General features: G+C 53.0%; 1 pseudogene across 1 annotated transcript in view; it reads left to right on the top strand.

Moving 5' to 3' along the window:
* Positions 1–1,856: 1,856 nt before the first annotated feature.
* Positions 1,857–22,530, top strand: part of LOC309585711 (epidermal growth factor receptor kinase substrate 8-like protein 2) — a 69,696-nt pseudogene continuing 49,022 nt past the window's right edge. Inside the window, exon 1 of the transcript in view lies at positions 1,857–1,862. The product of the transcript in view is annotated as an epidermal growth factor receptor kinase substrate 8-like protein 2 (transcript). The remainder of the gene's footprint in view (positions 1,863–22,530) is intronic.

The raw sequence follows: 22,530 nt of genomic DNA, 5'->3' as shown, positions 1-22,530 counted from the left end.
CAGGCTGGGGATGGTGCTTGTGCTGCCAGAATCCAGCCCACGGGGCACCGTGTCCCTCAGCGGGGCACCCAGCCCAGCCCCAGCCTGGCAGCAGGGCACCCACTCTGCCTGTGGGGAGCACATACCTGTCCTACTGCTGGAGTCCGTCTTCATCCCAGGACCATGTCCTCCTCCTCGTCTTTTCCATCCACATCCATGTCCTCACTGTATTCTTCCATTTCCACCTCCATCTCTTCCTCCATCTCTTCCTTCACATCCACCTCCATCTCTTCCTCCATCTCCTCCTTCGCATCCACCTCCATCTCTTCCTCCATCTCTTCCTTCACGTCCACCTCCATCTCTTCCTCTCCAGTCTCTCCTCCCTCCACTTCCATCTCCTCCTCTGTATCAATCTTTATATCCACCTCCATCTCTTTCTCTTCGTCTCTGGAAACCTGCAGATGTAGCAAAACCTCGGAGTGGGATCCCTGTCCCACAGCATCCCCACAGAGGCACTTAGGTGGTGTCCATTTCCATGGAATGGCACCTTACCTTCCTCAGGACAAATGTGAGCATCTGGCAGGGATGAACGGCAAAATCCAGGCACGAGAGACCTTTGGGAACACTTGGGAGTATCGGAGCAGGGGCCAAGCAGGGTGACGGGTGTGTAGGCACAAGGGCGAATGGTTGTGTTGTCCTCTTTGCTGGATGCTGGGAGCTCCAGTGTGAATGCAGACCGTGACGTCACAATTCACAGGAGTCCAGGGTCACCGTGGAGTGGACAACGGGCATCATAGAATGATGGAATCCCTGAGTGGTCTGGCTTGGAAGGGACGCTAAAGATCATCTTGTTCCAACTTGAGCAATCTTCTACCAGAGCACGTTGCTCAGAGTCCTGTTCCCACCTGGCCTTGGGTGTTTGCAGGGATGGGGCATCCACATCCTCTGTGCACAGCCTGGGCCAGTGCCTCAGCACTCTCAGTGTGAAAAAGCAGCTTCCTTAGAGCCAACCTAAATCAACCTCCTGCAGTTAAAAGCCATCCCCACTTCTCCTCTTGCCACTGGCCCTATTGAACACTGTCCCCATCTTTCCTATGGGACCCTTCGAGTCCTGCATGGCCACAGCAAAGCCTCTCCAGGGCCTTCTGTTCTCCAGGCTGAACATTCTCAACCCCACATGGACAGCAGTGACTTAGATCAGCAGAAATCAAAGCTGCAAGGTAGCAAATAGCACCAGGAACTGAGAGACGGAAGCTTTAGACCCAGGCTTGTCTCAAAATAGACAAAATTAGTAAGAGTGGAGGGGCAGATGGTGGGACACTGGCTCTGTTCTAACTGATGAATATTTTCTTTTTTTCTTCTTCTTTTCTCTCATGCTGACCCAGGTTTTGCTGTTTGAAAGGAAGCTTGGCACAGCATCCATTGTCTTCTCCATTTGTGAAACACCGAGCAGAATCTGAGCAGGCTGATGGCGCAGAGCAAAACCTGCAAATATCTTGATAATCCTGAGCCTGGGGGATGCAGCTAAACCCAGTCCAAAGTAATTTCTGGAAAGTCAAACCTGGTTTACATTTTCTTGACTTTGGCTGTGCCAGCTTCACCAGACATTTATAAAAAAGCAAACAAAAAACTCCAACCAAAAAAGACAAAAACCCAAACAAACAAACCCACACAAACCAATCAAACAAACAGATTAAAAAACCCAAATAAAACCAAAAGGAATGAGGAGTTCATCTTAGTTGTGAGGATATCACAGCAGGCGAATGGCTGCTTCCCACAGGATCACCATAAAAAGCCACATGGAACAGCTCCTCCAGAATATACACAACAGGGGCAATAGAAAAAGTGCTACATGGTGGCTTTGAGGGTAGCTCCACATGAAGGTGAAGGATGAGCACTCGGTGGTACAGATCCAGCATTCCCCACACTCCAGGCCGCTCTTTGCTCCTGATGAAAGAGCCTTGCAGGACTGTGGCCCTTCTCAATGCAATGTAAATCATTGCCATAGCTCTCAGCTGAGCCACTGGCATTTCCAGAGCGAGATTCAGGCACAATCCTACTGCCTCGGAGCATCTGTGGAAGATCCTGAACTTCTTCACCCCCAGAAACACAAAGCAGCTCAGGCTTTCCCTGAATTGGGTCTTCAGAGGAGGTTTCCAGTATCTCTGAGATTTGTTCACCCCTCAGCACGTGTGACTTTATGTACAGTGATGCATTTGGGTTCCTTCCTCACCCCTGTGTGCCAGTGAGAAACCACCCACGTGGATGAAGGATAATGTGTACAGGAAAATTTATTCCTGGATTGTCATTTTGCTTCACTGTCACTTAGTTTAACATGGTCCTTATCTAAGAAGGACTTAGAAGAATTGTGTAGGAATTTTGGCTCTGAGAGGAGCAGAAAGCACATTTTCTAAAGCAAATTCCCAGCTGATGCAGCTTCCCTGGCAAAAGAGTGATTCCCATTCATCTTCCTGGGAAGAATGTGAAGACCCATTCAGAGATCACAGGTTCAGCTGGCCTTTGGCTTTGTGTACCTCATTTCACATGTCCAGTTTCATTAAAAGCTCAAGTTTGCCTTGCAACACGGAAGTGCTGTAGCTATTCCCAGGAGAAAACCAAGAAATGACTGTCCCATGGTGTGGTCACTAGGTTGGTACCTGGGGTAGAAATCCCACCACAGTTGTGGCTCTGTGAGCAAAGAGAGCCAGTGCTTTTTGGGGCTGTAACAGCTGAGAGTGTGGCAGAGCAGTTTTTATATTCTTTTTAGAGTCCTGAAAACATTGTTCCCAAAACAATCTTTCTCTCCTGTCTTCTGTCATAAATTGTGGAACAGAGAAAATGGAAAGGAGCAGAGGGTTGTTTAAATTGGCTTTTTTGTTTTGTTTTGTTTTTTAGTCTTAAAATAGCATCAGCGTGATGCATGGTACTTTAGAAATTGGATTAGTGCCACCTATTTCGTCCCACCAGAGAGGTGGGATTTAAGACTTCCAACAATAGAAACACCAGATGTGCAAGAGCTCAGTTTTCCACCCCTCACACCCCGGTATCTTGCTGTGCTATTTTAAGCAGCCTCAGCCAGGTATATTAAAATACTGCTCCAAACAACAACAGAATGAAAATGTTCCACCAAATGGGGAAAAATAAGAAAAGTGGGCGGCAGCTGATGTTCATTTTGCAAAGTCAGATGCAAACAATGTTTGCTGGATTCCTGTCCTAGAAAAATGTAGACATTTAATAGAAATCTACCTCTGAGGCTGGTAAGTTTGGTATGATTTTAGATCTGGGAGGAACAAAACAGGTTCTAGAGAAGCTGTGATTGTCGCAGCCTTGGAAGTGTCCAAGGCCAGGTTGGATGGGGTTTGGAGCAAAGTGGTCTAGTGGAATATGTCCTGAGTGTGGTGAGAGTTGGAACAAGATGAGCTTTAAGGTCCCTTCCAACCCAACACATCCTGTGAGTCCATGAAAAGAAACTTTTGGTTTTCCTAAGGTGTTGCCTTGGCAAGGGGAGGTCACAAATACCTCAGGTAGTTTGAAATGCCCTGAGCAGAGCCCAGCTGTGCTTTATCACAGGTGCTGAGGGATTTTCACTTGTATTTTATGGGGGATTTTCACAGGGCAGTGCAAGAGCAGCTGAATGTGTTTGACAGGCAAAGAGGGCCAGTGTGGCAGCAGCTTCATTCAACAGAGCTTTTCCTTCTGTGATCCTGTATCACCCGAGGTACTCTGGGGCTCTTGAAGCCGGCAGCTGGGCAAGTTAATCATGATAAGAAGTGATAAATTAGCCTGCTCCACTCTCCTTAGCATGGGGGGGTGATGAGCATTAGGTAGTTTGGGGAGCATTGCCAAGATGGGAGCTTGTTTTTTGCCAAGGAGAAGGGAGAAAATATTGCTTAGAGTAAATAAAGCAGCTCTGCTTCCCCGGCAAGAGGAAAAGAAGCGATTAAAGATGTGAGTGCTGCATGGAATCATTTGCATGAGGATATATCTTGTCTGCTATGCAGGATAGTTCCCAATAAACCCTGCTTTGCCTGACCTTTATTTTCGGATTTGTACCGCATAGTACAAGAGACAAGATTAAAAATCCCAAAGTGCTTTGTGGGCAGGGAATGAAAAGTGGGGAGGCACTTTTTTGTTTTCTTCAGCCTGCCTCTTCTTTTGTTCCTTTCAGAGATCTCACTTCATTTCTGCTGTTTTTTGGAGCACATGTGCTTAGCTCTTCCCAGATCCCCTGGCCTTGTTTTAGCTCTGGCTGTCATGGACACTCTAAATTGTAAGGTTTTTCCCTCCATCTACCTCTGCTTCTTCAAGTGGTTTACCTTCCTTTACCTGTTGGAGTGATGGATTTTTCTCACCTTTTATTACTTAGTGCTTTTTCTGTATTTCCTTCATTCTCTAAAACCAACTTTTCACTTGCCCTGTGGCTGTTAGATGCCAGATATGGGAGCATTAATTCTTTCTCTGCTGCTTGTCTGAGCTTTCACAAGGAGCTGAGAGCTCTCTGGGGTTAAACTTGACTTGCTTCATCACCTTCCTTGCTGCTGCCTATGTCCTTGGACACTTAAGGGAAATGCCTCATACTAATTTATGTATAGATTAATTTTCGAATACAGCCTCTCTATCTACCCTAACATATACAGCAATATAAGAAGCTGGGAATAGAGATCAGCAAGTTTTGAGAATAAGGAGCCGGCGTTTTTCTGTAGGAAGGAAAGCAGCAAGCGCCTGGCCCCAGGAGCCGAGACGCTCGGGCTGCAGGAGCTGCAGAGCGCCCGGAGCCGGCTTTTCCCTGTGCTCTGTGCCTGCCCCCGGGCTGAGCTGGGCGGCGCTGCTGCCGCCTGGTGGCGAGAGCGCGGCACTGCCGCCCCCGACACGGCGCCCCGGCGCTGCTGCCGCCCGGTGGCGGCTGAGCCGAGAGGGCGGCGGCCTCGGTGGCTGCCGAGCGTGGCAAGGAGCGGGAGCGAGCGGGGCCGGGTCTGTCAGCGGAGGGGAGGGGCGAAGGGCGGTTCGGAGCGCCAAGGGACACGGCCGTGCACGAGCGGGGCCACAGCTATGGAAAGGGCCGGGCGCCGTGCGGGGCGGTGACCGCGGGGAATGACAGCGCGGGGGGCGGCCCGGCGGGGCCGGTTTTGCCGGGCAGCAGAGGCGCGGTCGCAGCGCGACCCGGGCGGGAGGCACCGGGCGGGCACGGTCGGAATCGAGCCGCCCGCGTGTCGCTCTCAAGGAGGCGGCTCGGAAAGGAAGGCGCAGTTCCGCGCTCTCGGGACGGCGTTAAGTGACGTTTTTATTAGAATATTATAGTATTTATTTTATTTTATTATTTTATTATCTGCCAGGACCTTGCAGAGGGTGGTTTACACTTCCGCCACACTCAAGATGGCGGACGCAGTAGGCCCCCTGCGAGAGGTGTCCCTGCCGATGCCTGCCGCCGGTCGCGGAGCCGTCGGCCGCCTCCGGCGCGGCTGACCCCGCCAGCCGTGTCCTCGCACCGGGAAGCACGGCGGAAAATCGCGCGGAAAGCGCGGGGCCGGCGTCGGAGTCCGGGCCGGATTCAGGCAGCCGACTAGACAGAAGCCCTTGTGAGGGGCGGCGGGGGCCCTAAGTGTACCACACTAAAGATGGCGGCTCGACCGGAAGTGGCTTCTGCCAGCACCCAAGATGGCGGCGAAGGGCGGAAGTGTCGTCACTGCCACACTAAAGATGGCGGTCGTGTGCACTGTTTTCTGACCTTCTCAATATGGCGGCAGGGAAGGCCCCCCCCCAAGCTGCGTCTATTCGGCTGCCTGAACGCGACGCCGACGCCGACGCCGACGTCAGCCCAGCGCTTGCGCGCAATTTTCTGAGGCGTTTCCCGCTACGCGGACACCGACTGTGGGGTCAGCGGCGCCTCGGGCAGGCGGGAGCATTCAGGCAGTCGAATAGACGGAGCGGGGGGGGGGGAGGGGGGGGGGTCCTTCCGGCCGCCATCTTGAGAAGGTCGAATAGCCACATCGGTGCCGTATCGGTGACTTCCGCCCTTCTTCGCCAGGAGCGCCAATGGCGGGGAGCCCGGGGAGCAGCGCTGCCGGGCCGGGGGCACCGGGGCGGGTGCTCCGGGCTCGGAGGTGAGCGGGGAACGGGGACAGCCCCGAGCGGACGGTGGGGGCCGCGGGGGATCGGTATTCCGGCCCAGGGATGAGTGTTCCGGCACAGGGGTGGCTGTCCCGGCACAGGGATGCGTTCCTGGACTGTCTAATAATATTATTTAACGATCGTGCAAGGAGATCTGTATAAAAAAATCCTCCGTGGTCATCCTTCTCCCACAGCCCCGCTGTGTTTTCAGGATCTTGGGGGAAGAGTTTGGGTCTGAACAAGGCTCTCGGGCACAGGGTGGGATTCTTGGGGTGCAGGGCCAGGATTTGGACTCGATGCTCCCTGTGGGTCCCTTGCAGCCCAGGAAATGCTGCGATCCTGTGCCTCTGAGGGTGAAATAAAGGGCAGCGGTGGGGTTTGTGCCCGCTGTATTCACGGCCCCGCCGGCTCAGGGCGGGTTAAAGGCGCAGCTGCCCCGAGACAGCGGGACCGGCCGGGGCTGCTCGCTCCCGGTGCTGCCGCCTCGTGGGGAGAGCCCGGCACTGCAGCCCGCGCAGGCGCTGGACCACGGGATGGGCGTGGAACAGCAGCGCAGGGGATGCTGAGGCAGCCCAGGGAATGCTGCGGTCCCAGGGAAGGCTGAGGCGTCCCCTGCCCGGGGCACTCGGCAGCAAACCCCTGATGTTGAGCAGAAAAAGGAAAGTTCTGGGTTAGTGGGAGGAGGTTTCTGGAATGGAGCTGGGACAGGTGCTGATCCACGCATGGAATCACGGGCTGGTTTGGCGTGGAAGGGACCACCAGGATCATTTACACTCTGTTTGTTGTCTGATTGCACAGCGAAGAACATCCAGAACTGCCGCCTCACCCTCACGGACAGCAGGAATGTCTTCCATAGCTCTTGTTTTGGAATGGGAATGGCTGTTGGGAGCTCTGGCAGGACCAGGTAAGAAGAGAAATGGGATCATTGTGGCTGCTGCTGGAGGTGGTTTTCTGCTTTCCGGCTGTTCTTCTCATTGATCCTTTCACAGCAGTGTTCTAGGGCACATTTGAGGGTAATTCCAGGAATTTGAAACCAGATAAAAACTGGTGGGGAAAAAATGTGAACACAATCCATTTCTGGTAGTTCCAAGCTTCTCCCACAACACCGTTCCAGGGGAAAGCTGATAAAAGGGTAAAGATGCAGAGGAACAAGTGCTGTAAAGCCCCCTGGCGCTCTGAGAGAGCAAACCTTCCAGTACTCCCAGCAGATCTCTTGGAGAAAGTGTGGGATCGCAAGGTTTTCCAGGAAAGCAAAACAAGGGTGGAGATGAGGGAATAGGCTTCCAGTTCTTCCTTGAGCTGAAAGCCTGGGGGAATTGAGAGGGGCCACAAGAACTGTTTGTGTAGGCAAATGGGAGTTTGGGGGCTGAATCTGAGTTTCCCTCTGGGGCATTTTTGAGGGAAAAGCTGAGGTGCTGTTTAAGGGAGAGAATGGACATTTTTGGGGTGGAAAAAGTTGAATCAATATTGTAGAGGAAGTAAAACGCTGGGGGTAAAAGTGGATGCAATGTGGAGGGGACAGATTGAATATTTTGGAGGCAAAATGGGGAACTGAGTAGTGGAGAGATGGGGAACATTTTGGAGGCAACACTTGACAAACTCTCTGGGGTGGAGAACGACCACATTGAGGGAAAAATGAGGTGATGAGCAGTGGGCACGTAGGGAAGGTCGTGGGGGTAAATCTTGAGAAAAGCCCCGTGGTATTCAAGAAATCCTTGGTAGCAGGACTGAGGAATTCAGTGGTGGAAAAATAGGGGAATTTTGCGGGGGTAAAACTTTAAAAGATCTAAGAGTTGAGAGTGTGTGTTTTTAGGTAGAAAGGATGTCTTGTTGAAGTTGGGCGTCTGGATTGTGGCATTTATGGATCCAGAAAGTAGAAGATAAAGGAGACTCCCAAAGCCTCGGTAGCTGTGTTAAGAAATCCGTCCCGGGGAAGAAAGGTACCTAAACCTCCTAGAAGTAGGGACTAATTAGCATGGGAAGGGGAAAACCCACCCCCAGTGGGAGAGAGCACGCCGGGTAAGGGAAGAGAAGGATGCCCTTAAGAAGAAGTAGGGAAGGTGAATTTCTCGGCTTGCTGAAATGTATCAAAAAGTTTGGAATCTGGGTCTGTGTGGAGGCCGGGATTTTCTCAGCCATATGCAGAGCCCAGCACTAGGAATAAAGGAATTCCAGGCTTTACAACGCCAAAAATGCAGTACCAGAGAGTTCTGTTATCCCGAGGACTTGGGGGATACTTGGCAAAAATTTCCGGGGGCCCAGGCTGGACCGAGCTTTTAACGCTCCCCGGATTCACGGGATCGGGGATTCCAGCGTGCCCTGCACGGGTTTTTTCAGGGAAGTCCCAAATCCTTCGTGTGAGCACGAAGCAGAATCCCCTGGGAGCTGTGAAGGCAACAGGATATTTCTTGGGAATTTTGAAGGGTTGGGTGAGTCCTCAGTGTTAGGTTGGAATGAACGCAAATTGTCCGGGAGTTGCTGGTTTGGGGATGGCCGGGTCTGGGTTTGGATTTGTGGGCACCGAGTGTTCCTTGTGTCAGCTTTAGGTCTTCTGGATTGGTAGGAATTGTCAGAGAAAAGAGAAGGCAATTGAAATGCGGAGCTCCATTCCCGGAGAAATGGTCAGGATGGGAGCGGGAAGGCTGTGGAGCTGCTGGGAGCTCGTGGAGAACGAAAGGATCTGAGGCCTGGAGGCAAAAGCTGTGGAACAAAGCCTGAAAAGGGTGTGGGGTGGGGCGGGAGGGGGAGGAGGGCACCGTGGTGGGGGGAAAGAGGGAAAGGATCCCTGCTCCGGGAATCCAGCAGGGACCAGGAGAGGATCATTTTCCATCCACTGCTCTCAGTGGAATCCTAATAAGGACGGTGGAAGGGAAGTGATTCGTTTGTTCTTAGGTTTGGAATGAAAGGTGCTCTTGCAGAGGGGACTATTGACCTGTTAAAATTCTGTTGGATACAGGAAAAGAGGGAGGAAGCAAGCAGCTGGGGAATGAAGGGGTGGATTTTTTGGTGGATACAGGGAAAGACACGGGAAGGGGCTCTCAAGTAGAATACACCTCACGGGCAGCACCAGGAGAAGCCTCAAGTGCCCTTTTTTTCCAAGCTCTGACATTCCAGAGGAGTAAGCAGTGGTCAGCCCATCACTTTCTGTATTCCTTGGATGCCCAGTGCTTTGTTGGGAAGAGATAATATTTGGAAATGAACAAATCCGGGGATGTAATTTCCTGATAGTAAAGCCCCAGAGAGCCTGGTTTTGATATCCTTCCAGCACCCAAACGCAGCAGAGGGAATCCTGGCGGAGCTGGAAAACGCTGTCGCTCCGTCGGTGGAATTCCTGGGAACTGGAAAGCAGCAGAAGCAGCAAGAACAGAGTTGGAAGCAGGCTCCAGCCGGGTAAGGCAGACACCAAATCCTTTGGAACTGGGCAGGGGTGGGAAGAATGAATTCTTACATTTGTAGCCCAGGGATTCCTGAGCAGGATCCCGGCAGGGAAGACTGCAGGGATCAGGCTGGGGCCTGATCGCAGCTGGGGGCAGTGAGCCTTGGAATTGGCTGAAGGGAAGAAAGAGGGATCCTTTGAGCACAAGGATCAGGTGTCAAATGCGGAGATGGCATCAGACAATTCCTCGGGAGGGTTTAGTTCCTGGGCCAAATCGATCTGCTGCCTTGTGAAGGAGCTCAGAGAGCTGGGAAGAGCCCAAGCAACGCAGGGAATGCACCGGCAGATAAAAGTGCCGGGGAACGGTGGGGAAAAGCATCCGAACAGGGGGCCTCGTTTTGTACAGGGACGGTACAAAAAATTGTCCGAAAGAATAGGAATGGAATGGGATTTTACGTATTCCTCGGAGGCCACAATCCAGTGGGAAGGCTGAGAGAAAGAAACAAGGCCTAAAAAGGCAGATGAGCCAAATCTGCCCAAAGCCTCCAATGGCCACATTCCCTGGCATTGCTGAGGACTTCAGCCAAGCTCCAAGCAAAAGGTGAGCCCCTGATTTTGGTGCCAAGGGAAACTCCAAGTTAAGAATGATCCAAATATGAAGCGCTTCTCACAAAACTCAGCTTTGCAAACCTTTCTTTGGGCTAAAAAAGAAAAGATGGGAATGCCCTTGGCAGAAAAGCAGCTGTGAGGCACAGCAGGCTTCAAATGCCTGTCAGCAGGAGCTCCAGGAGAAACGGCTGCTGGCTCCGGGCATCCTGGGCTTTCCAGGCAGGTTTTGTAGCGGATTGCAAGGCAGTTTTCCTGCCTCTGGGGGGTGGCACCTGCATCCCGCTGGAAAGGGAAAATGTGGAGAGAGGGGCAAGCGGGAAGACGGTTGCTGATGTGTGTCCTTGGATCGCAGTTCCTCCCGGTGAGTCTGTGCTGCTGGAAGTTTGAAGGAGATCAGTCCTGGAGTACGTGTGGGTTCACCTGTGGGGTTTGGGAGCGACGCTGGCCATGAAATTCCAGGGATGTTCCCTTTGCTGGAGTGAGAAGCAGTGGAAGCACTTTGCTGTCTGCTTCTTCATCGCCTGCGCCTCGGTCCCCTGGGGCTCCAGGTAATCCCCTCTCACCTTTGCTTTTCCAAGGGTCTCTAAATGAGGGCTTGAGCTTTGGTGTAGCTCCCTTTACAGGGAAGATCTGTTCCAGGAAAGGTCTCCTGGTCTGGACCGATGGCGTTGCAGGAAGAGCAGGAAACCCCGCAGCTCCTGTGGCTCCCTCATCCGATTTGCCTGCAGGCAGCAGCAAGGATCATTCCCAAGTGTCATGCCCTGGCTCCGTGACTCGGTGAGGTTGTGTTCCCCCAAAGGCCAGGGGCCGCTTTGTTTTGCGGCTCACGAAAGTCCAGCTCGGTGGTGCTGGGTTTGGTTTTTGTGTGTAATGAAGGCACTAAAAAATTCCCCTCCTTCACTGGCACAGCCCTGGAGTGGGAGCAGATTCCCCTTATCCCGCAGTTATCCCGCTCCTGCCCTGGATCCCTGCGGTGCCGTGTGTTCTCCAAGCTCACAGCACTGCTGGCTCGAGACAAGAAAAACAATCCCTGTTCCTTCTCTTCTCCGTCCTTGATGTTCCCAGGCCCTGCATCTCCCTGGCTATTCCCTGTGGGAGTCTTCATCTCCATCCCACCTTATCCCGATCAGGTAAGGGTCTGAGACGTGTTTAGCAGCAAATGCATTCCTGTGAAGAAAGCCAAGAGCAAAGAGCATCCAGATGCAGAGAAGTCTTTAGAAAAGCGTTCCAGACGTGCAAATGAGGGATGTGTCTTCCTGCATCTCCTGTTGTTTTTCTCTGTCACGTTTTGGAAGGGTTTCTCTCAGTGATTTCCTGCAGTCCAGGTGCGTCCCTTCTTTTGTCCAAATCCAGTGCCAGAGGATCGAACAACTGACGAGTGGGGCCTGGGATGAAAACGGTTCTCCTAAAATGAGGGAAACAATGCTAGAAGAGAAATGAGCATCCTTTTAATGCCTGGAATAAAAATGCTGGAAAAGGGCACTTTTTATTTGCTATGGTGTCATTCTCCTTTTTTTTTCCATAGCTAAAACTCCACGGTGAGCAATCAGAGCAGAAATAGGAAATGCAGGAGTCTTGGATTCCACAGTGGGATTAACTTCCCTTTTCTGCTCTCTTTCAGGACAGGAAAAACCACTGAACTCGCCCCATCTTTGGGACCAAGAGCTTTGGTGCTGGAGTAGGCAAAGCCAGCTAGGGCCCCCCTTGTCCTGCCCATGGTGTGGGTCAGGGACAGGCTCCTCTTCTCCTCTGTGCTGGGATGAACTGCCTAGGGAATGCTATTACTGACAGCCCGGTCCTAGCCCCGGCTACTGGAAATGGGCGGAGGTGAAGAGGCAAGTGCCAGAGTTGCTTGGGGATGATGGAATTGTGGTGTTTGGCTGTGCCCAGAGGGGCAGGTTGGGCATTTCTGTGTGTCTGAGGACCGGTTTGGGTGCTGGGGAGCCCGGGGAGCCGAGCTCTCAGTGCATTCCCAGCTCACCCGGGGGTGGGAGCTGGTGCAGGGCTGGGTGACAGCCTCTGGTCGGGCTCGGGGCAGGCCCTGGCCCCGGCACAGACACGCTGGGGTGGTTTGGGGCCGCTTGGGGAGCCGTGGGAGGAGAATGAGGGATGGTGCTGGGCAGAGCGATCGGCCTGTGCTCGTGTCAGTGCAGCCGTGCAGGGCACTGGGATCTGGGTAAAACACCGGCTCTCCTGGTGTTCAGGGAAGCAAGGTCTGTATTTATCCATACATATTTATCCCTACATATTTATCCCTATATTTATCCATGGATTATCCATATATGTTTATCCATATACATTTATCCATATTTTTATCCACGTATTTACCCATGAATTTATCCCTATATTTACCCATGTATTTACCCAGGTATTTTATGAACACTCAAGTGCCATATCCATGTATTTTATGAGCACTTCCAGGGTTGGTGACTCCACCACTGCCCTGGGCAGCTGTTCCAGCGCTGGACAACCCTTCCCATGCTGGGCCAGGAGATGGATTCTGGAAATGCAGACTCCGAGGAGCAGGGGATTAAGGCAGCATTGGATTCCTTTATTCTCCCAGAAGGATAAAGGAGATTTATCCCCAGACGAACCAGAGGTGTTCACACTGAGGTCATTAGTGGGATTTCTTCCTTACTCCCACAAATACCCACTGGGGTGACAGAGTTCCCTACAAGGGCGGTGTTGGAAGGAGCTGCTGGAATGTTTTGCTGTTTATTGGGATCCACAGGATGTTTGGTGTCTCTCAGAGCTGTTCCAGGCTTTCCACAGACCCAAACGCTCCTCACACTTCTCCTCAGAGTAGAGAGGTTTCCCAGAGTGCTGGTTTTTAATTTCAGATGCTGGGATAACGACACGGCTTCAGGAGGCAGGAGACTCATTGTGCTGTGCCTCAGTCCAGGCAGGGACAACCCCCAGCTAATAAAAACCTCTTTAAAGCACAAAAAGTCCCATTAAACTGATATTATAAAGGCTGCAAATTGAAGCAGGCCTCAATCAGAAAGCAGCAGAATTTAATTCCCCCCCCTTGCCCATTTGCATGATGATCTCCTTCCTAATTGCCCATCTACGCTTTTCCCACAGAAGTGCTGTCCCGAGGTTGGAGATGGTTCCAGCTTTATGGAGCTTTGATCTTTATCTGCTTTTACTTTTTACAGGGCACAGAACCCGAGAGTGGCAGCTGCTTTCCTCTTGTTCCTCCTGTGGCAGTGAACTGCTCTTCCCGAGGACGGCTGCAGGAATTCTCAGGCAGCATAACGTATGGAATGCCAGGCACGCTACAGAATTCCAGTGGGAGCAGCAGGAACTTCTGTTCTTTACTGGCAGGGCTGTGCCATGAAGGGGAGCTCGGAGATATTGGTCAGCTCAGGGAATGAGCCTGGCTCATGGTAAGGAAATTCACTGTGCAGTTACTTCGGGCCCTTCTCCTCCTTCTCCTCCTTCTCCTCCTTCTCCTCCTTCTCCTCCTTCTCCTCCTTCTCCTCCTTCTCCTCCTTCTCCTCCTTCTCCTCCTTCTCCTCCTTCTCCTCCTTCTCCTCCTTCTCCTCCTTCTCCTCCTTCTCCTCCTTCTCCTCCTTCTCCTCCTTCTCCTCCTTCTTCTCCTTCTCCTTCTCCTTCTCCCTCTCTTCCCAACACCAGTTCCAGACCTCAGTATAATCCATGTTCCCACAGCCTGACCTTGCAGTTTTCCCAGTTTAGCAGCCCCAGCCACACTTGCAGCCTCTCTGTCTGGACTTTGTCTTGCTGAAATCTCCCTTTGTTGATCCTTTGCTGCCTCACCTTTTATCCAGCAATAACGTGCAGTGGGTGGAAGCTTCTCAGAATTCCCTCCCTGTTCCACTGGAAACATTCCCAAGTGGAAGCAGCTGCACTGCCCATCAGCACTTGCCTGCTTTTAGGGGTGGTTGAGGCATGAAGGATGCAACAAATGGAGTTGGCTCCAAGGGGATGAAATGCTCCCCCTGAGGCTGCTCAGAGAGCTGGAGCTGAGGAATCCGGGTGGGAATCACTCCAAGAAAAAGGAAGGAAAAGAGAGCAGAGGAACAGGGATGCAATTCCAACCTCTCCAAGGACTGGGATGGGCACATTCACCATCACCATTTAATCTAGACACGATTTCTTCTTTGCCTCTGGCTGCCAGGAGCAGGATGAGCAGCTTAATGAGTTTAAATAGTGAATAGTTTAATTAGCTGGAAGAGACTGGATCAATAGCTGCTTAAACAAACAACTGGATCCCTGTTTCCAAGCTTGGATGTAGTTTTGGAAGGTTCCTGGCAGTTTGGCAGGGATTAGTGATGCTGAGAATGTGCTTTTTTGTGGGTTTGGGGCTTTTACTCCTGTTCACGTGGCTGCTCTTTTTCTTGTTGAGTGGAAAACAGGAGGGAAAGAGCAACGACGGAAGGAATTCCACTCTTGCTGCTTCAAGGGATGGATCAGGAAGGGAACAGGCTGCAGGGAATTTGGAGTGCAAACTGAGATCTCTCCGATATTTTCGGCTCAGTCAGTCCATCAGTGCTTGGTAGCTGTTTAGGCCACGTGCAAGGTGAATGATGGTGCACATGGCAGAGCTGCTGGTGGCTCCTTCCCCTGCCCGGCTGTCAGTCACCCTGCAGGGTGCTGGAGCAGCGTGCCAGAGGCCGTGGATCCTATGGATCCCATGGATCCCAGGGGCGTGATCAGGAGCCTGGGCCTGCTGGCCACTCCTTGCTCTCTCTTACCCTGATTTTTCAGCTCTGCAGCGAATCCAGCTTGAGTTTTTCAACCCCCTAGAAACCCAGGGACCTTTCATGTCTGTTCTCAGATCTGGGATTTAAATCCAGCCCTTATCAAAGCACCCCGTGACCAGGCAGGCCCTGAATCCCAGCAGGGATCTGATAAAGAGGGACCTGACATCCTAAAGAAACCCTTTGAAATCCTGCTGGGATTGATTTGTATCCATAATGGAGCCCCGAGCTCTCTGCCAGGGAGAGATGAAGCTGCTCCTTTGCTTTATTATCCTCAGGCCCATCCCAGCTTTGAGGGAAATTCAGTCCCTCTTCAAGCCCCAAAATCATGGAAAAGCTCCTTTGTATCCTCTCCACAGCCCCTACGTGGATTAATCAACTTTTTATTTGCTATGGTGTCATTCTCCTTTTTTTTCCATGGATAAAACTCCACGGTGAGCAATCAGAGCAGAAATAGGAAATGCAGGAGTCTTGGATTCCACAGTGGGATTAACTTCCCTTTTCTGCTCTCTTTCAGGACAGGAAAAACCACTGAACTCGCCCCATCTTTGGGACCAAGAGCTTTGGTGCTGGAGTAGGCAAAGCCAGCTAGGGCCCCCCTTGTCCTGCCCATGGTGTGGGTCAGGGACAGGCTCCTCTTCTCCTCTGTGCTGGGATGAACTGCCTAGGGAATGCTATTACTGACAGCCCGGTCCTAGCCCCGGCTACTGGAAATGGGCGGAGGTGAAGAGGCAAGTGCCAGAGTTGCTTGGGGATGATGGAATTGTGGTGTTTGGCTGTGCCCAGAGGGGCAGGTTGGGCATTTCTGTGTGTCTGAGGACCGGTTTGGGTGCTGGGGAGCCTGGGGAGCCGAGCTCTCAGTGCATTCCCAGCTCACCCGGGGGTGGGAGCTGGTGCAGGGCTGGGTGACAGCCTCTGGTCGGGCTCGGGGCAGGCCCTGGCCCCGGCACAGACACGCTGGGGTGCTTTGGGGCCGCTTGGGGAGCAATGGGAAGAAAATGAGGGATGGTGCTGGGCAGAGCGATCGGCCTGTGCTCGTGTCAGCGCAGCCGTGCAGGGCACTGGGATCTGGGTAAAACACCAGCTCTCCTGGTGTTCAGGGATGCAAGGTCTGAGGGACCGGATTTACTTGGGGTTTTCCAGGACAGCAGGAAGAAGAGGAAATGTGGTGCCAGAGGTGCGTCCCATCAGGTTGCAGTTCCCTCTTTCCCATTTCCATTTCCTCCTCAGTGCGGGTGTCCCCTGCAGCCCATGAGCACGTGGCCGGTGACAACTCCCTGTCTGTAGAGGGATTCCTTATGGAACAAGGGCAGATGACACTTGTGTGAGGCTTACGACTGTTAGAATTAGACCAGGATGGGTTTAAGGAAAACTAGAATCGTGTGTTAATCTTACTGGTCAATGAACAAATGGAATCCACACTTCTGTAAGAAAAAATAGAGTGTATGGAGCATATAGAAGAAGCTGGTTTTGCCTGCTGCTGCTGCTTGGCTGTATCATGTAACCCCATTCGAACTCTGCCTTCAAGACAGCTGTGAGACCGTGAAATAAAGAACTTAGCAGAACAGCAGCCTCCTCTGCTCTTTCACCCTGGTCCGAGAAGGAGGGGTACCCTGTCAAAGGCTCAACACTTGCCTTTCTGACTTTGTTTCTAAATTTCTACCTTTCTAATTTTGTTTGTTTCTAATTTTTTTGTTTGTTTGTTTCTAACTTTGTTTGTTTTCAACTTTCTCCCTTTAGAAATTTGTTTGTTTCTTGTATTTTACCTCTTTGTTTGTTTCTAAATTTCTGCCGTTGTAACTTTGTTTCTAACTTTCTACTTTTAAAATTTCATTTGTTTTTAACTTTTTACCATTCCTCCCAGCGAGGGCTGTGTGCAGAATACTAAAACCTGTTAAGTTCTTCACTTTTACGTCTATAGGCAAATGCTACTGATTTAGATGTAAATTCATTTTGAAATAAGCCAGCCCTCTCTGTCTACTCTGTCGCATACAGCAATATAAGAAGCTGGGAATAGAGATCCGCAGGTTTTGAGAATAACGAGCCGGCGTTTTTCTGTAGGAAGGAAAGCAGCAAGCGCCTGGCCCCAGGAGCCGAGACGCTCGGGCTGCAGGAGCTGCAGAGCGCCCGGAGCCGGCTTTTCCCTGTGCTCTGTGCCTGCCCCCGGGCTGAGCTGGGCGGCGCTGCTGCCGCCTGGTGGCGAGAGCGCGGCACTGCCGCCCCCGACACGGCGCCCCGGCGCTGCTGCCGCCCGGTGGCGGCTGAGCCGAGAGGGCGGCGGCCTCGGTGGCTGCCGAGCGTGGCAAGGAGCGGGAGCGAGCGGGGCCGGGTCTGTCAGCGGAGGGGAGGGGCGAAGGGCGGTTCGGAGCGCCAAGGGACACGGCCGTGCACGAGCGGGGCCACAGCTATGGAAAGGGCCGGGCGCCGTGCGGGGCGGTGACCGCGGGGAATGACAGCGCGGGGGGCGGCCCGGCGGGGCCGGTTTTGCCGGGCAGCAGAGGCGCGGTCGCAGCGCGACCCGGGCGGGAGGCACCGGGCGGGCACGGTCGGAATCGAGCCGCCCGCGTGTCGCTCTCAAGGAGGCGGCTCGGAAAGGAAGGCGCAGTTCCGCGCTCTCGGGACGGCGTTAAGTGACGTTTTTATTAGAATATTATAGTATTTATTTTATTTTATTATTTTATTATCTGCCAGGACCTTGCAGAGGGTGGTTTACACTTCCGCCACACTCAAGATGGCGGACGCAGTAGGCCCCCTGCGAGAGGTGTCCCTGCCGATGCCTGCCGCCGGTCGCGGAGCCGTCGGCCGCCTCCGGCGCGGCTGACCCCGCCAGCCGTGTCCTCGCACCGGGAAGCACGGCGGAAAATCGCGCGGAAAGCGCGGGGCCGGCGTCGGAGTCCGGGCCGGATTCAGGCAGCCGACTAGACAGAAGCCCTTGTGAGGGGCGGCGGGGGCCCTAAGTGTACCACACTAAAGATGGCGGCTCGACCGGAAGTGGCTTCTGCCAGCACCCAAGATGGCGGCGAAGGGCGGAAGTGTCGTCACTGCCACACTAAAGATGGCGGTCGTGTGCACTGTTTTCTGACCTTCTCAATATGGCGGCAGGGAAGGCCCCCCCCCCAAGCTGCGTCTATTCGGCTGCCTGAACGCGACGCCGACGCCGACGCCGACGCCAGCCCAGCGCTTGCGCGCAATTTTCTGAGGCGTTTCCCGCTACGCGGACACCGACTGTGGGGTCAGCGGCGCCTGGGGCAGGCGGGAGCATTCAGGCAGTCGAATAGACGGACCGGAGCGGGGGGGGGGGGGGGGGGGTCCTTCCGGCCGCCATCTTGAGAAGGTCGAATAGCCACATCGGTGCCGTATCGGTGACTTCCGCCCTTCTTCGCCAGGAGCGCCAATGGCGGGGAGCCCGGGGAGCAGCGCTGCCGGGCCGGGGGCACCGGGGCGGGTGCTCCGGGCTCGGAGGTGAGCGGGGAACGGGGACAGCCCCGAGCGGACGGTGGGGGCCGCGGGGGATCGGTATTCCGGCCCAGGGATGAGTGTTCCGGCACAGGGGTGGCTGTCCCGGCACAGGGATGCGTTCCTGGACTGTCTAATAATATTATTTAACGATCGTGCAAGGAGATCTGTATAAAAAAATCCTCCGTGGTCATCCTTCTCCCACAGCCCCGCTGTGTTTTCAGGATCTTGGGGGAAGAGTTTGGGTCTGAACAAGGCTCTCGGGCACAGGGTGGGATTCTTGGGGTGCAGGGCCAGGATTTGGACTCGATGCTCCCTGTGGGTCCCTTGCAGCCCAGGAAATGCTGCGATCCTGTGCCTCTGAGGGTGAAATAAAGGGCAGCGGTGGGGTTTGTGCCCGCTGTATTCACGGCCCCGCCGGCTCAGGGCGGGTTAAAGGCGCAGCTGCCCCGAGACAGCGGGACCGGCCGGGGCTGCTCGCTCCCGGTGCTGCCGCCTCGTGGGGAGAGCCCGGCACTGCAGCCCGCGCAGGCGCTGGACCACGGGATGGGCGTGGAACAGCAGCGCAGGGGATGCTGAGGCAGCCCAGGGAATGCTGCGGTCCCAGGGAAGGCTGAGGCGTCCCCTGCCCGGGGCACTCGGCAGCAAACCCCTGATGTTGAGCAGAAAAAGGAAAGTTCTGGGTTAGTGGGAGGAGGTTTCTGGAATGGAGCTGGGACAGGTGCTGATCCACGCATGGAATCACGGGCTGGTTTGGCGTGGAAGGGACCACCAGGATCATTTACACTCTGTTTGTTGTCTGATTGCACAGCGAAGAACATCCAGAACTGCCGCCTCACCCTCACGGACAGCAGGAATGTCTTCCATAGCTCTTGTTTTGGAATGGGAATGGCTGTTGGGAGCTCTGGCAGGACCAGGTAAGAAGAGAAATGGGATCATTGTGGCTGCTGCTGGAGGTGGTTTTCTGCTTTCCGGCTGTTCTTCTCATTGATCCTTTCACAGCAGTGTTCTAGGGCACATTTGAGGGTAATTCCAGGAATTTGAAACCAGATAAAAACTGGTGGGGAAAAAATGTGAACACAATCCATTTCTGGTAGTTCCAAGCTTCTCCCACAACACCGTTCCAGGGGAAAGCTGATAAAAGGGTAAAGATGCAGAGGAACAAGTGCTGTAAAGCCCCCTGGCGCTCTGAGAGAGCAAACCTTCCAGTACTCCCAGCAGATCTCTTGGAGAAAGTGTGGGATCGCAAGGTTTTCCAGGAAAGCAAAACAAGGGTGGAGATGAGGGAATAGGCTTCCAGTTCTTCCTTTAGCTGAAAGCCTGGGGGAATTGAGAGGGGCCACAAGAACTGTTTGTGTAGGCAAATGGGAGTTTGGGGGCTGAATCTGAGTTTCCCTCTGGAGCATTTTTGAGGGAAAAGCTGAGGTGCTGTTTAAGGGAGAGAATGGACATTTTTGGGGTGGAAAAAGTTGAATCAATATTGTAGAGGAAGTAAAACGCTGGGGGTAAAAGTGGATGCAATGTGGAGGGGACAGATTGAATATTTTGGAGGCAAAATGGGGAACTGAGTAGTGGAGAGATGGGGAACATTTTGGAGGCAACACTTGACAAACTCTCTGGGGTGGAGAACGACCACATTGAGGGAAAAATGAGGTGATGAGCAGTGGGCACGTAGGGAAGGTCGTGGGGGTAAATCTTGAGAAAAGCCCCGTGGTATTCAAGAAATCCTTGGTAGCAGGACTGAGGAATTCAGTGGTGGAAAAATAGGGGAATTTTGCGGGGGTAAAACTTTAAAAGATCTAAGAGTTGAGAGTGTGTGTTTTTAGGTAGAAAGGATGTCTTGTTGAAGTTGGGCGTCTGGATTGTGGCATTTATGGATCCAGAAAGTAGAAGATAAAGGAGACTCCCAAAGCCTCGGTAGCTGTGTTAAGAAATCCGTCCCAGGGAAGAAAGGTTACCTAAACCTCCTAGAAGTAGGGACTAATTAGCATGGGAAGGGGAAAACCCACCCCCAGTGGGAGAGAGCACGCCGGGTAAGGGAAGAGAAGGATGCCCTTAAGAAGAAGTAGGGAAGGTGAATTTCTCGGCTTGCTGAAATGTATCAAAAAGTTTGGAATCTGGGTCTGTGTGGAGGCCGGGATTTTCTCAGCCATATGCAGAGCCCAGCACTAGGAATAAAGGAATTCCAGGCTTTACAACGCCAAAAATGCAGTACCAGAGAGTTCTGTTATCCCGAGGACTTGGGGGATACTTGGCAAAAATTTCCGGGGGCCCAGGCTGGACCGAGCTTTTAACGCTCCCCGGATTCACGGGATCGGGGATTCCAGCGTGCCCTGCACGGGTTTTTTCAGGGAAGTCCCAAATCCTTCGTGTGAGCACGAAGCAGAATCCCCTGGGAGCTGTGAAGGCAACAGGATATTTCTTGGGAATTTTGAAGGGTTGGGTGAGTCCTCAGTGTTAGGTTGGAATGAACGCAAATTGTCCGGGAGTTGCTGGTTTGGGGATGGCCGGGTCTGGGTTTGGATTTGTGGGCACCGAGTGTTCCTTGTGTCAGCTTTAGGTCTTCTGGATTGGTAGGAATTGTCAGAGAAAAGAGAAGGCAATTGAAATGCGGAGCTCCATTCCCGGAGAAATGGTCAGGATGGGAGCGGGAAGGCTGTGGAGCTGCTGGGAGCTCGTGGAGAACGAAAGGATCTGAGGCCTGGAGGCAAAAGCTGTGGAACAAAGCCTGAAAAGGGTGTGGGGTGGGGCGGGAGGGGGAGGAGGGCACCGTGGTGGGGGGAAAGAGGGAAAGGATCCCTGCTCCGGGAATCCAGCAGGGACCAGGAGAGGATCATTTTCCATCCACTGCTCTCAGTGGAATCCTAATAAGGACGGTGGAAGGGAAGTGATTCGTTTGTTCTTAGGTTTGGAATGAAAGGTGCTCTTGCAGAGGGGACTATTGACCTGTTAAAATTCTGTTGGATACAGGAAAAGAGGGAGGAAGCAAGCAGCTGGGGAATGAAGGGGTGGATTTTTTGGTGGATACAGGGAAAGACACGGGAAGGGGCTCTCAAGTAGAATACACCTCACGGGCAGCACCAGGAGAAGCCTCAAGTGCCCTTTTTTTCCAAGCTCTGACATTCCAGAGGAGTAAGCAGTGGTCAGCCCATCACTTTCTGTATTCCTTGGATGCCCAGTGCTTTGTTGGGAAGAGATAATATTTGGAAATGAACAAATCCGGGGATGTAATTTCCTGATAGTAAAGCCCCAGAGAGCCTGGTTTTGATATCCTTCCAGCACCCAAACGCAGCAGAGGGAATCCTGGCGGAGCTGGAAAACACTGTCGCTCCGTCGGTGGAATTCCTGGGAACTGGAAAGCAGCAGAAGCAGCAAGAACAGAGTTGGAAGCAGGCTCCAGCCGGGTAAGGCAGACACCAAATCCTTTGGAACTGGGCAGGGGTGGGAAGAATGAATTCTTACATTTGTAGCCCAGGGATTCCTGAGCAGGATCCCGGCAGGGAAGACTGCAGGGATCAGGCTGGGGCCTGATCGCAGCTGGGGGCAGCGAGCCTTGGAATTGGCTGAAGGGAAGAAAGAGGGATCCTTTGAGCACAAGGATCAGGTGTCAAATGCGGAGATGGCATCAGACAATTCCTCGGGAGGGTTTAGTTCCTGGGCCAAATCGATCTGCTGCCTTGTGAAGGAGCTCAGAGAGCTGGGAAGAGCCCAAGCAACGCAGGGAATGCACCGGCAGATAAAAGTGCCGGGGAACGGTGGGGAAAAGCATCCGAACAGGGGGCCTCGTTTTGTACAGGGACGGTACAAAAAATTGTCCGAAAGAATAGGAATGGAATGGGATTTTACGTATTCCTCGGAGGCCACAATCCAGTGGGAAGGCTGAGAGAAAGAAACAAGGCCTAAAAAGGCAGATGAGCCAAATCTGCCCAAAGCCTCCAATGGCCACATTCCCTGGCATTGCTGAGGACTTCAGCCAAGCTCCAAGCAAAAGGTGAGCCCCTGATTTTGGTGCCAAGGGAAACTCCAAGTTAAGAATGATCCAAATATGAAGCGCTTCTCACAAAACTCAGCTTTGCAAACCTTTCTTTGGGCTAAAAAAGAAAAGATGGGAATGCCCTTGGCAGAAAAGCAGCTGTGAGGCACAGCAGGCTTCAAATGCCTGTCAGCAGGAGCTCCAGGAGAAACGGCTGCTGGCTCCGGGCATCCTGGGCTTTCCAGGCAGGTTTTGTAGCGGATTGCAAGGCAGTTTTCCTGCCTCTGGGGGGTGGCACCTGCATC

The sequence above is a fragment of the Coloeus monedula genome, assembly GCF_965178545.1.
Source record: "Coloeus monedula genome assembly, contig: HAP1_SCAFFOLD_149, whole genome shotgun sequence".
Taxonomy (NCBI): Eukaryota; Metazoa; Chordata; class Aves; order Passeriformes; family Corvidae; genus Coloeus; species Coloeus monedula.
Note: the sequence above shows the minus strand (reverse complement) of the source record. Positions and strands in the feature narration are given on the sequence as shown.